Below are 14,483 nucleotides of genomic sequence, written 5' to 3'. Positions count from 1 at the left end.
ATTAGGCCTCGGAGCGATGCAAAATAACACAAGGGAAACTGTGACATCCAGGCCGACTTTAAGCTAAGGTCTGGGCAGCCAAAGCTTAGGAGATGCCAATACCACCCCTCCTTCCAAGTCATTCTAAAAATGCAAATCTTTGCATTGATGGGGCATCAGTCAATTTGGCCTAGGGGTCTGCACTGGGTGTCACCAACAAGCCTCAGGGAAAAGAGGGCTGTGAAGGAAGGCTGTGAAGACTCGCTCTTCCCCCAAGCATTAGGCTAGGATGGGGGTTGAGCGGCAAGAATGTTTGGTCTGGCACCTGGGGGAAGGGTGGTTTTGTTTTTAACCATGTTTTTATGGATTGTTGTAAGCTGCCTAAAGTCATTATATGAGATAGGCGGCCATATGGGTCTTGTAAAAGAATAGAATAGAATAGAATAGAATAGAATAGAATAGAATAGAATAGAATAGAATAGAATAGAATAGAATAGAATAGAATAGAATAGAACGCAACACAACACAACACAACACAACAATACCCTGCCTCCATGGGCTTTTAGCACTTTATGGAGATGAAGCGCATCCATCTTGTACATCCCCTTATGTGCTTTAGTGATGGACTGTCCTTTATTTTCGGAAACTGCTTATCCCAAACAGGATTTTATTTTCAGAAATTCCTCAAGGACTGAACTTAAGCTCTTTTTTAAATCTAAGTCAGTATTTCATTTTCAAAACCTTCTGTGAAAGACATGGCTGAACCTTCTCAATATGCCACAGAATGATTCTGGGGATAAAGGGCCATGTAGATACCATCTTAGCCTGGCAAACGTGGAAAGCGGATGAGCTTAAAGTCCTCTCCAGTGCTAAGGACCTTCTGGTCCAACCCATGTAATGAAGCGGCAGAGCAATGAACTCAGAACTACTTTCTGAAAGCTGCAGCTCCAAATGGCCACCTCAATACACCAGCAGGCAGAACAGTTCCAGACATGCAAAAGCCAACCGTTTCATCCACTGCATTGGAAAAAAGCATAACAGCTTTTGCAAAGCAATCAGAAGAGGCTCCAGTAATTTAAGGAAACACTGCTCATTGAGTACAGATGGTGGTACTGACAAGGTTTCTTGATTTGGGTGCAGAGGAAGAACACATCCATAGTGCCAAACCCTGCTTTAGCTCCCTTTGGCTTTCATTTGTTATTTGAATATGTTCTTGGGGGGTTGGCCCAAGGGAAGTCTGATCCCACATTGGCAAACACTGCTTCAAGTTCAGTCAGCAAAGTTCTGTTCAAATCTCTCTTTATGGCTTCAGAGAGGCATGGAACATGTGCTGATAATTGGGGAGAAGAACCAATAAATAAATACAATTTTGCAGAAGGCATTATGCACTATGCATTGAGTAAATCATGTTCCTATTCCTGATCCTGACATGTTGACAGGTACCCAGCAGCTATACTACCTATCAGAAAAAACAAAAATTGCATAATGTGATACTTTTATAAAATCAGCTAAACATTTACAAAATTGGATCTTGTTGGATACAGAGGTAGTGAGTGGCTGCATCAAAACTCTCCCAAATTTTGCTGGAAGTAGGAACAAGCAAATCATTATTCAATTTCTAATTTTAGAAATAAACTTGGTTGTTAAAACTGCTTTCATCCTTTGTGAGATGCACAGATCCTTTTGTAGATGGAATGTTAGAAGTGAGCAAGTAGTACAAAAAGTGAACCCGAACTATTTAATCCTGGTAAAACACATTCATGAAAATATTCTGCAAATACAAATTTCATTTTTAATAGTAATTTTAGCACTGAAGATGTTACCTAGCTGGGTAATGAAATGTTTGCAAGAAAAGAACCAAGCTCAGAGAACCCCAAGGACTCCACAATTTTATGAAAAATTACAACAATAAAAACTAATACAAATTTTAAAAAGGAAAGAATAACAAGAAAAAATAGAAGGCGCAGAAATGAAAAAAAGGAAAAAATAGAAAGAAAAATAGAAAAGAAAGAAAAAATAAGAATATAGTAAAGAAAAAGAAAAGAAATATATAAAGAAATGACTCCCCCTTCATCACAAGTATAAACAACTTTAGAAACTTATCACTTCTCTTAAAATAAAACGATGACGTTCCCCGAGCCTAATAATTTTTAGTTACTATCAATTATCTTGGAAGATACTTACTATTTATTTAGGACAAATTATTAAATTGTTATATTGTAATTTAATTAATATTTATCTTTTATGTAAACTGCCCAGAGTTTTTTTTAATGAGATGGGTGGTGACAAATTTTATATATATTAAAGAAAAAAAACAAATGATCACTTCTTCCCATATCCCATCTTATCTATAAGCAAATCCATAAAGCCTCATCATTTCAGTCCTGATGTCAGCAAAAGTCCATTAAGGGTTACCAGAGATAACAATGTATCTATTTTAGCCTTGATCAAATAAACCAACTTCATATTCCTTTTACTTCTAACAATCTTGTTCTGTAGTCCCTTCAAATAATGTCCTAGAACTTTCTTTTCATTTTTTCTTTGTCCCTCTCACAAAATTCTTCAAAGCTTTAACAAGCCCCTTTTGTAAATCCAGTATAGGAAAATTATCCAGGTCACTCTTTTGATTTGTTGTTTGTATATCCCTTTTCATTATTAAGACATCAGCCAGTTTCTTTTGTGTGTCCAGTGTAATAACTTTTTCCTTGTCATTTTGTAGACTGTCATTTTTAAATCCACTTTCAAATCAGTCTCAATCTCGTCAGGTTGTTGTTCTCCTTTAATTGCAATCTCTGGTTCCTTCTATTTTCCTCTAGTGTCCAATTTTTAAAGTCTTACTATTTTTTAAAAAAAATTCAAAACAAAAGTATTTTCCCATGAGAAGGATTCTTTATAATTAATTCCAAAATCTTATTTCAAATTTATCTGGACCCTTAGTCCATTTGTAACTCTCTAAAATCAAAGTTTTAATCACCCTTTTGCTGTTTATGCCAAAAAACATACTTTTAAAAAATGGTTAAACTTGTATTTAAAACTTCTTTCATTAAGGATTGAAGGAAACTCACCTGGTGCTATAAAACTTGTTGATCCAAAGATTTCTAATAGCTGAAAAGCAGTTAACAAGCAATTTCTGAAAGGGATTAGAAAAGCAAGTATGCGAACTCAGTGTCCTTTCAAAGGTACCAACTGCACTTTGAGCAAGGTGGTTATTCCCTCATCTGCCAGAGCTCTAAACCCACCAGAGACAGCTTTTCGTGGAGCTGTCTTCAGTCCATTTCTTCCCCAGAAGTCCCCGCAAATACAAAAGTTCAGAAGCATGGCACATATTGCACCTCACCAAAGTTACAGACATAAAAATGTGCTTAGCCCATCTTTTCCTTAGATATTTGAATTCATTCCACTGAAAATCACATCAGAAAGGAATCAGCAATGCTGCCTAGGCAGCTTACAGTAATATTAAGTATCTGAAAAACAGTGATTTTCATATGCTCCCAGTTTGTATGAATAACCCCCAGGAGCCATATCCAAACCAATACAAAGCCATTCGTACTGATGATCCAAAACCTTTGCAAATTCTCACCCATCTTGTAAGACCAGCCATCCTTATCCTTTACAAACAGCTATTTTTGTAACAGTTATAAAACTACATTTGTCATGAGCCTTCTTTCTGATTATCCTGAAAAGTAAATTCTATCCTCATAGTTGAACCTTTGGCTGATTAACCAACTCATTACTTAATAATGAGTCCAAATGTTTTTATTAAGTGTTACATATTGATGGAGTTGAGTTTTTTAGGGTTAGGTTAGCCTTTAATGCCCTTAGAGTAGAAAAGCAGGAACACACACACATGCATATTACATATTCATATACATACACATACAGTATACATATATTGAAATCATCATCGCCATCATTAACATCAAGGTGTACAGTTAATGTTTCAGAGTGGGGTCAGGGACATGCAGGTTCAAGATTCCATTCAACTGTGGTGCTCATGATAGAGTTGGCCTTGATCTTAGCCAACTCACTTCACAGTGTTATTAGTGTGCAGATAAAATAACGGGCGACTCCATGTATATTACCTTGAACTCCACAGAGAAAAGGTAGGCTAGATACATTGTTAATTATTTAATAATTAGCCACCATTCTGTATCTAATGGGCCCAAAAAAGAGGTGTCCCACTGAACAGGCCATCGTTCCAAGACACAAGACAAAAGCGCCAGCTATTATTCTCCCCATTCAGTTAGTGAAAAGCTCAACTGCTTCTGCCTTTTAATGTTCTTATTCAATTCATTAAAAAGACATTGGAACCGTTGACCCAGCCACCATCTGGAGAAGACATCTTCTAATCCATTTTAAGCAATTTGGATGCCTACCCCAGGATGAAAGACAAAGAAGAGTCTTTCTAATTCAACTCTTCATTTAAAGAGTTGACTTTTTCTGAGTTTATCAATATATTTAAAATGGAACTGCCAGTGCCCACAGTGCTGATTTTGCTGGGAAAGAGAAAAGATTTGTGGAGTGCGTGACCATGCTGAGAGTTGTTATCCAATCTCCCAGTGAACTTTAGAGAAATCTTGGGAAGGGGTGCTGTGAAGCATAAGCTGTAAAGAAGAAGTCTGGTTAAGCAGAATTTGGAGAACTATGTCCATTAAATATGCCCACACACTGAAATAACCTTTCCTGCAAATACAGTGTTTGAGCAGTAGGGTCAAAATCATATTTCCTACCCCCCTGCCAATGGAAACCCCTAGCTGGCAAGATACAGTAACCATCTTACAGACTCTGCAATTTCCAAGGGTATCTGAAACAGTGCCAAACCTGCCCTAGGATAAAAATGTCTGTTTTCTGTGCTTTTAAAAGCCCAGTACTACTAAATGTCTAACTGTTCATAAACCTGAAATCCGTACATCTTAATTATATTTCTGAGCTTAGTTCTCATGCATTCCAAACATCCACACCAATCTCCACTGCCCATTTGAGCTCAGAGCTGAAATCAGATTTACAACAACTGTTAAAGCTGAGGATGACAGATAAATTAATCTTCCCTTCATGAGTTTACATCCCAGCAGCATCTGGGCTCTTGATCTGCCCCTAACAAGCACAGGGTCTCTACAAGCTGTCGTTTAAAGTTGATGTTTTCATGACTGAAGATGAATTATTCTGTCATGAGAATCTATTTATTCAGCAGTTGGGAGGTGTGGTTTGGCTTTCAGATAGAATGAATTCATGGGTTAAGGTCTCCTTGAAGCATCATTTTAAGGCTCGGAATAGTCAGGTCTGGGGAAAAAAATTGCATCATAGCAAGGACATTTTCAGAAAAAGCTGAATTGTCACAAATAACTTAAACTTCAATTCCACCAAATTGATCCACAATCATCTGCAAGGAGAAGTCACTCTATCAATGGAAAAGGACACAAATGCATTAAATAAAAATTGAACTAGAAGTCCTGGTTCTAAGTTAACTCAAATCAACTACAGTATGGCTATAACTCTATTCTCACCATGATTCCTTCATAATTGTAGGAAGAAGTCTCTGGAAACAGAAGTGCTTGTCAAGGTATGCAACTGGGTGCGATGACCCTACTGGCCATCAAATTCTTGTGCCCCAATGGACCTCCATCAAGTTATGTTGCCACAGAAAGAGAAGTATAGAAATATTTTTAATAATCTGAGGAAATGGGATAAACACAAAACAAAAATTATTCTGGACATTTCTCAGAGAAATTGCACAGTATTAAATTCCCATGCTTTGCCAAGTTGAAAACTCAAGTTCAGTTTTGGGTGCAAGGTGAAAGAAAAGAACATCTTCCAGGTAGCAGAATATTCAGTTAGATAAATAAATATATACATTCACTTAGTATAAAAATAATTTCATATACCTAGTAAAATAAGTTGAGAGATTTAAGAATCAATCGTCAAGAAAGAATTTTAGGGAAAGAACAGAAAAGTATGTCTCACATTCCAAGAAGGAATGGCTATTAAAAATGTGGCTGTTTTTAAATATCTTCTACTGATGCATGCAATTCCTTTCAGAGACCTGAAATATGAGACAATTAGTTAAATATACATTTTTACCAATTTAAAATTTCTACGCAAATCACTGATTGGTATCTTAGCTGTGGTCCCCCTCGTTCTAGTGAACATAACTGTTCTTCAGATGACAATGTTTGGGTTCACCATATGAGTTAAAAATAATGATTAAAAAAAAAAACAGGCTAATATATCATCACTATAAAGGCAAGCCTTATATTGGGCTCAGACCTAGGAAACTGCCCTCACTTTTTATACCAGACCTTGGCTGATCTCAAAAACCTGGTTAGTCCTTGGAAGGAAGACCACCAAGAATCCCCAAAGTTGTAGACTAGATTGGAAAATCCAAAAGCATTCCAAAAGAAGGGAAAACCATTTGCATTCTATTGCCCCCCCCAAAAAACCCAAACAAATCTTTACAAGAGCATGTCAACTAAATTACCTTGAGTCAAACTCAACTCAATGGAAGCTTTACCTTTTTCTTGTGCTAGAAGTTGCAAAATTCAGCCTGCAAGTCAAAGTGAATTAGAGAATCCATCATTTAAGTCCGTGCCTGTTAGGACACTGGTGGGAAACAATTGGCTTAAGAGCTGTACATGGAGAGAATTCAAATTTCACGTTGACCTTGGCCCACTTTGCAACTGCTGCTAGCTCCTGATATGTCGAAATCACCCTGGCCTTGTCATGAAAAACATTCCTTACCTCTTCACTAGAGAAACAAATACGGATTCCATTTCAACCACAGCAGCAGGAGTGACAAACCGTAGTGAGGGTCATGTGTATGGACCTGGACTGAGGAGAGGGGCACTAATAGAGGGGAAAGGCTGCAACATTGGACAAGATCAGCAAGGTTCTCCAGCTGGTAGCAATCAGAACTGCAGACCTGTGCATCTAAGGCAGGAATACATTCAAAGGTCAGATATGTTCCTCCATTTTTTGCAAAGGAACAGAAAGATGGCCTTAGAGGAGGAACCAATGATCCATTCAGGGCGGTAAATAGTAACTCAGTCCTGGGAAAGAGGAAAGCATGAGAAAAATACTCAAAATAACCCCACCTCGGTTCTCTTTAGTATAAGAGGGGACAGAGAAAAAACTAGACAGGCATTCAAGCTGCTGCTATTCTACCCTACAATGAAGTAGCATCCCTGGAATCCCCACAGTGTCAGTTTCTGGATCTGGGCTCACCAATCTTGAATATATGTCCAAGTTTTTTTTCTGTCCCATCTCATAGTAAACAAATTAAGGTGGGGTTATTTTGAGTTTTTCTCTTATGCTTGATTCAATCTCTGGACTGTATAATCACTTATCCAAGTCCTTCCTTAATGGCTCTTTCCTGCCTTCCCCAAGATCAACTCTAAATCCTTTTACAGTTTTCTTCCTACCTCCTTTTCCTGGAGTGAAGCGGTAAACGCCTATGATTCTCACCTAGTAGCAGATGTACCCTGTAGCCACTCCAGGCATGCAGCATAGCATAATATTCCCAGCCAAAATAAAATAACTCAAACATGGAAGGGAGAGAGGCATGTGCCAGAAGGAATTATAGGATGACATTTGAGGGTTAAGAATTGATTCCTGGTGACAAAGAGCAGAAAAGGTTATACATCATGGTCCAAGCTAAGTGAAGATCACAGTGGGAGGGAATGGAATCTCTTGATTTAGAATACTGGATATCCGAGAATTATACATGCCCACAGTGACAGATAATGCTGCAGATATTCATGGATTTTAATCATTCCAGCAAAACAAAAACAGATGAAGTAAAATGCATGACATTCCCAAGCAGGGAGTTTCTTGTGTAATTCATCTTAAAATGCAATATTCTGTCATCTCAAGTAACACTTGCTGAAAGCAGCCATCAATACTTTTTGTCAAAAACTAGCACTCTGTGTAAAACGATCCATCAATCTCTATTTACATAAAACACGAAAACTTTCCACATGGTTTTATAAAGTAGAACCATTCCAAGGCTCTGTTACCCACTTTCATGCTCCGCTGAAATATAATTTTGACTACTACCAAAACGAAAAAAAGAAAAGGAAAATCCTTTTGAATTTATAAGAGGGAAGGATTTGTTTTTAATATAACACTGACGCATGTCCCTACTGCACAGATAGTTTCAGAAAGAAAGACAGGCTTTGTCTGTCAAGTGTAAGTTAAGGGCCATATTTATTTATTTATTTATTAGATTTATATGGTTGTCCATCTTATACAATATTACTCTGGGCGGCCAATAGCGGCAACATAGAGAATAAAACCAGAACCTCATGGAATTGAAACTATCAGCTGCAACCAAGACGCCATAGCCCTCCCATGCCAAGTATACATGTGCTGGGTTCAACTCCCATCTTGGCCCAGGGACTGGGGGAACGGCTATGTCTTTGTGGCATTTGCAAAAGCTAAAAGAATAGGGGGGCCCCAGAGCTCAAATTCTGCTAAAATAGTTCATAAGCTTAAAAAAAAATTCTATGAATAGCCAGCGTAAAAGGGGGCTTCGATTACTAGTGCTTGTCTAATTCAGTGCATAACTGAATTAAAGAGAGGTTATACCTTTCTCCACTGATTAAACTGACAGGATAGGTATAGATGGTAGGATTTTGCATTAAATACCTAATGAAAAGCCACCACACTCTTAGTAATCATGCAAAGACTATTTTTTTTCCACCTCTACTTGCAAATTGCAGTGCTGACGGAATTAACGCTTTCCTATTGTTTGAGAGTTTTGAGTGCAAGTAGAAGCCAGATTCAATTGTCTCCAAAATTAGTGCATTAGAAAAGTAGGATTATGCAAACATTGAAAAGAAAAAAATTCACTGATTGAAACATCCTTTCTCAAGTATGAAAGAAGCCAATGTGCTTTGGAAAGCTGACACACTTGCTTTAAGGCTTTTCCCAGAAGCCTGTGCATGTTTGCAAAGGCAAATATTCCTCTGATACTATAAGCAGAGTGAAGGAACTATAACTGCATAAACAGATATGCTCACCCAGACAAATGGGGACAGTCTTCAAAGTAATTGCATCCATCTTCCAAAAGATGCAACAGCTGAAATGCATCGAGGAGGAGTGCTTTGCTCACACATGAAGACCCTTCTTCTAATGCTTTGCACAGGCCCAATGAAAATCTCCTTCAGACTGACTTCTGGCTACGCCCACACTCAAACACGTAAAGATGGAGGACCTTCAGTAATACTGAGTCATGTTCTGCTTTGCAGTGAGAAACTCATTTTGAATGTTTTCAGGGACAGAAGTGTGACCATCCACAAACAATAATTGACAACTCACACTGGACACTAGTGGGTCCTCCCCACTTCTTTCTTCCAAAGCCTAATGATCATACACCAACAAGAAAATACTTCATTCTTTGATATCAGTTCTTATTTAGCATTTTATTTTAACATGTGCATTGTCACTGCAAATTCAAGGCCAATGAAGATCTTTGCCTTCAAGCTGTAGGTTGGAAGGACCTGTGACTTACGGCTACCATTTCTGGGTTGCAAAATGCCAGATGACCACTGGATGGGATAAAGAGTTAGAATTTTCTACATCTCTCTGCTGCTATCTAGAGATCATCCAGATTTTTGTTGCCCATATCTGGCAATACTCCTGTGGCCAGGGGAGAATGGGTTCAAAAGCTCTGTTCACACTGACACACTATAAAGCAGGATAACAAAATCCATTCAGCAGTTTGGGCTGAAGATGAGAGAGGAACTTTTAATAATTCTGCAGTATTATCCATTGTTTTTATCTTTCTATCACTTGTTGGACTCAGAAAACAGATCCATATCCATACATTTACGGTTAGTTGCTAAATTCATTCTGCTGGCAGGAGGCTGTGCAGAGAGAGAATCTCTTACATAGATGAGATGCTGGTCTGGATTGCCACACAGATCTCTCTCATTTACTCCACACCAGGCCTAATCCAACATTCAGCTAAATCTACAAACATTAGTTCCATTTACTTAAATGCAAGTTGATTGCACATTTAAATCTTTTCTTCTATTGCATGTGTGTGTGTGTGTGCGCGCATGCACCTGCCTTCAAATCAGTTTGTGACAAGTCCCTGCAGTTATCTTGGCAAGGTTTTTGGAAGTGGTTTGCCATTGCCTTCTTCCTAGGGCTGAGAGAGAGAGGCTGGCCCAAGGTCACCCAGCTGGCTTTGTGCCTAAGGCAGGACTAGAACTCATGGTCTCCTGGTTTCTAGCCTAAACCACTACACCAAACTGGCTCTCTTTGTTGCATATAAATTAAATATATACAAGACTCTCGTTTTTAATGTTGTCTATTTTTCCCACCCTTGAAAACATACAAATACCAAGCATGCACTGTTATATTTTTTTGCAGGAAAAAGGAGTTTTGAGATAAAGGAGTCCAGAGAAAACTCAAGAAGTCTCAGCGCAAGCTATTAAAACTCAGGGATCAAAACTTTTAAGGCAGTCTTTCAAAATTGAGAATTAAGCTATCAAAATCCCTTATACGTGAATCCATACAAACTCATGGATCAGATAAAACATATCTCTGACAACTCATGTCAAAGCCAGACAAATTTCATAAGCAACAGCAGTTAATAAATAGAAGTATATTTTCCACAAGTTACTCTTGATGCAACCAGCCTTAGAATTGACAATGAAGATATTAAAGTGGTGGATAACTTTTGCCTTTTAGGATCAACTAAAACTGATGAAGGAATTGGCAACTGAGGAATATGTTGCAGGCTAGCTCTTGGTAGGGTAGCCATGAAGGCCTTGGAAAAGATTCATATACCATGATGTGTCTATACTTACAATGTTCAGGATCATGCAGGCAATGATTTTCCCTGTGATACACTATGGAATAGAAAGAGTACAGATGCTTTTGAACTGTTGGAGAATAGTCTTGAGAAACTCATGGACAGTCAAGAAAACAAACAAATGGATCATAGACAAATCAACTCCACTCCAGGCATAAATGACCAGGCTCAAATTATCGTATTTTTGACACATTATGCAAAGACCTAGGTCTCTTGAGAAGTCCATAATGCTGGGAAAGGTGAAAAGAAAGAGAGGAGGACAACCAGCAGCAAGGTGGATGGACTTGATTACAGAAAACCGTGGGTTCACCTTGGAGAAGATCTACCTTCCTGGTCACTAAGAATCAAGATCAATTTGATGGCACGTAATCAATCAGTCAATCAAAACTCCTGGTTGTCAAAGCAACCAGAACGTTTTGGAAGCCCAGCTTTACATAGAGACAAAAACTTGTCAGGTTAAGTCTGATTATAAGAATTCACATCTGAGTGACTATGGGAACTGAAATCCCGTACAGCCAAAGTGCACCAGTTTATGGAAGCTGTATAAGGTACAATATCAACAGTGTCCCTCGTGTCACTGGTGTTCCATAATGATCCCTAAACAGCCCCCCCCCCCCAATGAGCAGAGCTTCAAGAATGGGAGTGTTTGTGCACTGTGCTACCAGATATATGTCAAGATACAACGAATTCCACATTCCTTCATAAGTCCTAAGTTTACGCTAGTCCTGCACAGCCAGCTGAGTTACTGCTAAATGCTCAAGTGACCTGATTTGGGTAGGGAAAACAGCAGTTCATAAATCAGTAGATAAACCTAATTCTACTTCAAACTGCTTGCCGAACATTAATAGTGCCACTGTTGTCAATAAACCTATATTTGACTTCTCCTATTTTATTTATAAATTACTAATGCTTTTCCTGGGGCAAAATAGTTGAAGTAATAGTCTACACTAAGCTGTATCTCTGTCAGCTAAAAGCAAGGTCGGGGGAGGGAGGTGAAAGAGGCACGTAGTACAAATTGACTCAATGAAGGGAAGCTATTAGTTGCAAGTAGTCCATACCCAGTTCTGCCCACTCATCATACCAGATGACCCCTTCCCATTCGACATACAAAGAAACACACAGGGGAGAAAAACCAGAAGCTACCTAAGCAGTTTCTGAACTAGCTAAAATATGCATCGTGGCTGGAAACAACGATTGGGCATGCCTAAACCAATCCACTTAAATACAGACACTCACTCACATACACACACACAGACCCCTGTATACTTCTAGCAGTTCTCAATATTTTTAAAAAGAATGATTTTTTGGGCCACAGGAACTTCTTAATAGATGTGAGCACTCTCCATTCTGTTTAAATGGGTAACATGCATTGCTTCATTCACATACATGGGTGAGGCAGCCTCCATACATATAGGACTACAGGAAGGGCGTATAAGCATGCATGAAATGCACTAGGAAGGATCTACCTCTAGCCTGTTTTGTTTGTAAATCAGTTGCATATTAAGAATAATTTTCTAATTATTTTTTAGCTCCCCCAACTGTTCTACCAAGATTAATTAGAAGGAGAAAGGGCTTAATGGTTCAATTTCACATACAGAGCCTACGGCAAATTTGGTAGAAACTTCTCCATGTTTACAATAGAGTACAGACTAGGGAGAGCACCAAAGTCTAATGCAGCTCAGGATTGTCAAGCAGGATAGGAATCCAGAAGTTGTTCCCTTTCCTAGGTGGAAAAAAGAAAATGCGACACCTTTGTTGTTATTTCAAGAACCTAAAGAGTGAATTAACATGGTAGTCCAAATTCAGCTCTTTTGCTTTACTTCACTGTTATCCTATCGGCATTCGGGTGCAGCTGATGTTCATAGTTAGAACCGTAACATGTCGAGTTGGGAGTGCCCCCTGGGCCAAGATGACCAAGGGCTCAGGGCAAGAACCCAGTTTAAAACAATCCTGGCATATAGCTAAGTCCCCCCTTGAACACATCCTGCAAAGAAGAGCTGGACACCCTCTGTGTCATTGATTCGGCTGCCAAACATCTCTGATGTATGAAGTGTTTTCTAACATTGTGTGTTAAATCCTGAGGAATGAGTGTGAACAGATGCTAGCCTTCCTCTCTGTTACACTCTATCACAGTGCTTCTCAACCTGGGCAACTTTAAGACGTGTGGACTTCAACTCCCAGAACTCCCCAGCCAGCATGCTGGCTGGGGAATTCTGGGAGTTGAACTCCACACGTCTTAAAAGTTGCCCAGGTTGAGAAATATTGCCCTATCATATGCTGCATGCATGTAAACTAAAAATGGAGTATTAAACACCCTGCATTCATGCTTCTGATCATTTTTCCTCACCTCACGACAAGAATCCCCATATGGTACAGCTCTCCCCTAAAGCTCATCTGGGTACATTTTATCCAATTTAAGGAAATAATTTGGAAATTATATATTCCTTTCTGAGCTTCACAGATGTTTCTCTAGGCCTTTATAGTGTACAGGAACTTAACAGTCCCGCTCTGCTATGTACTCAACTCATGAATGGGACACAGGCTAGATCATCAGAGCCTCGTCCACCTTGCTTGCTGGCATGTTCTAGGGAGCCCCCAACTTTTCCTTGCTTATCTACGGCACCTGAATCTGCAAAGGGGAGATAAAGGTATAACTGTATTAGTGCCTTTGCTACTGGGTCCAGAGTCTCAAACTGCAATCTGAGTAACACCATTTAAAAGCTTTAAGTACAGAAACCGTGTCCACATTTTACATAAATCAAAATGCACGCGAATGTTGTTCAGCACAGCCTCCAATGCGAAAGCGTCAGCGAAGCTATCAATTGCTTTTTCCAGGACACAATCTGCTTAATTTTTTTTTTATTTATTCATCAATCCAACTTGCAATTCTAACTTTATGCTGTCAAGTCCGTCCTGACGCCTGGCTACCGCCTGGATAGGTCCCTGCAGGGTTTTTTTGGCAACATTTTTGGAAGTGGTTTGCCCTGGCCTTCTTCTTCCTGGAGCTGAGAGGGAGTGATTGGCCCAAAGCCACCCAGCTGGCTTTGTACCTAGGGCAGGACTAGAACTCAGTCCCCCCAGTTTCTTGCCCGGTGCCTTTAACCATTGCACCAAACTGGCTCAATTGCATAGTGGTTTAAACCTAGGTAGTTTAAACAATTACTGTATTTTACAAAGATCATCTGAATTAACATTAAAAACAACCCAAATGCCTATTCATTTTCTAAACTGCGAACATCCTCAAAACAATGCTTCTAGTTATTCTACCCCTAATGCCTTGCTGCCACATGAATGCCAAAGTTCAGCACCACTGTTATTATAACAATGCATCACGCCCTTGTGGTGTAATAGTTAAAGTGATGAATTAGGAATAGGAGGACCAAAATTCAGGTCCACCCTCACTTATAAAAGCTCACCAGGTGATTTTAGCCCAGTCACTTTTTCTTCAGCTCAACCTACTTCAGAGGATTGTTGTTATGGAGATAAAATGAAAAACCATCCTGCAGAAAAGACAGGAAATAAATCCAACGAAGTGAACATCATCACCACCACCACCACCATGGTGACTAGCCAGACCATATTAAATCTGAGATGAGCATGTCAACAAACATTTATGTGTGCACCTTCCTCCCTTTGGAAGTTTCCAAAATTAAAAGATTTATTTTATACAGGAGGGAGGAAGGGGCAG

General features: G+C 39.1%; 1 protein-coding gene across 1 annotated transcript in view; it reads right to left on the bottom strand.

The window, feature by feature from the left end:
• The window catches only part of LRMDA (leucine rich melanocyte differentiation associated), an 821,041-nt gene that overhangs the window by 742,426 nt on the left and 64,132 nt on the right, over window positions 1–14,483 (bottom strand). The gene's annotated exons all lie outside the window — the stretch shown is intronic.

This window comes from Python bivittatus, unplaced genomic scaffold (genome assembly GCF_059951505.1).
Source record: "Python bivittatus isolate LINGU-HERP-01145 unplaced genomic scaffold, Pbiv_v1 ctg000050_np1212, whole genome shotgun sequence".
Classification (NCBI taxonomy): domain Eukaryota; kingdom Metazoa; phylum Chordata; class Lepidosauria; order Squamata; family Pythonidae; genus Python; species Python bivittatus.
This window is presented reverse-complemented; position numbering and strand designations above follow the sequence as displayed.